A 1295-nucleotide genomic window follows, 5' to 3' on the forward strand; every position below is an offset into this window, starting at 1 on the left:
TAAAGGTTTATGAAAAGAGACTTGGTTAGTAAAGGTTTATCTCATGAGACTCCTGCTTTCTTTTAGGGGTTTTTTGGGGAAGGGCAAGGTCTTAGTGTATGTTCCTGGGTGGCATACGATTTACTTTGTGGACCAGCCTGGCCTTGAACTGGCAGTCATCCACCTGCTCTGCCTCCTGAGTCCTGGGATTACAGCAGTATACCCCCATCTACTTGGTTTAATAAGGGTATGAACTGTTTTGAAAGCTCATAAGAAGTCATTGCAGTAGTGTATATTATGCCCAATCTTAAATGGACATTGGTCTTTAATATATCATTTTTCAGTAGCTTTCCTCTGAGTTAGCATTTCACATTTTCAGGAGAGGTTGGCTAAGAACTAGAGGGAATTTTCTCTCTTAACTTTTCTTTGACATTAAAAAAAAAAAAAAAAACATAATAAAAGTCTTACAAATGTAACTCTCCAGTTTGTTCACTGGTCTATGACACATCTATGATACGTAAGCATGATGTCATCCTGTACCATTTCACCTACTTCCAAATAATGCAACTAAATTAATTCTTGAAACATTTAATTACAATGTCACATTGTTAGGTATTAGTCACTAGCCCCACCCCATCTTTTATGATACCTTTTAATTAATTTATTTATTTATTTTTTAGAGACTGTTCCAGGCTTTCCTAAACAAATTCAAGAATAACTCTGAACCTCCTAATTCTATGCCTTTGTTTCACTAATGTTCCTGTGTTCGAGTCTGAACCCAGAGCTTTGACAAATACACTATCAATTCAGATATATCCCCAGTCCATCAATAGATGTGCTGATAAAAGTTTTGATTATTGAGAAGTTTTTTTTTTGGTTTGATATTGTTTTTTGACTAGATTAAGTTATATAGGCTGAAACTCCACTTGTAGCCCAAGTGAGTCTGCATCAAACCCTCTCTTGACCCTCCTGCATCAACCTCCTGAGTGCTGAGATTCGCAGCGATTTGCCATTTTCTAATTACATATGCTAATCATATGTGGTTAGTATTTTATAGTAGAGACTAATATAGTGGTGTATTGTGACAATTAACTTTGTAACAGTGACCAGCAAGAACTGAAAGAGGACGGTAGATGAGTAATTAACCCAGAAAGTGTTTGTGAGCATAGGCTGTGTCAACAGCAAAGTCACAAGAGTTGAAATGAATAGGTAAGGAAAGTTCTAGGACTGCATGAACCAGGGAAGGATCAAAATGACAAACATTGTTTGGTGTAATGTATCCCTTAAGCATCAGACTAGATTACAGGAGAAAAATT

The sequence above is a fragment of the Mus pahari genome, unplaced genomic scaffold (assembly GCF_900095145.1).
Source record: "Mus pahari unplaced genomic scaffold, PAHARI_EIJ_v1.1 scaffold_11577_1, whole genome shotgun sequence".
Lineage (NCBI taxonomy): Eukaryota > Metazoa > Chordata > Mammalia > Rodentia > Muridae > Mus > Mus pahari.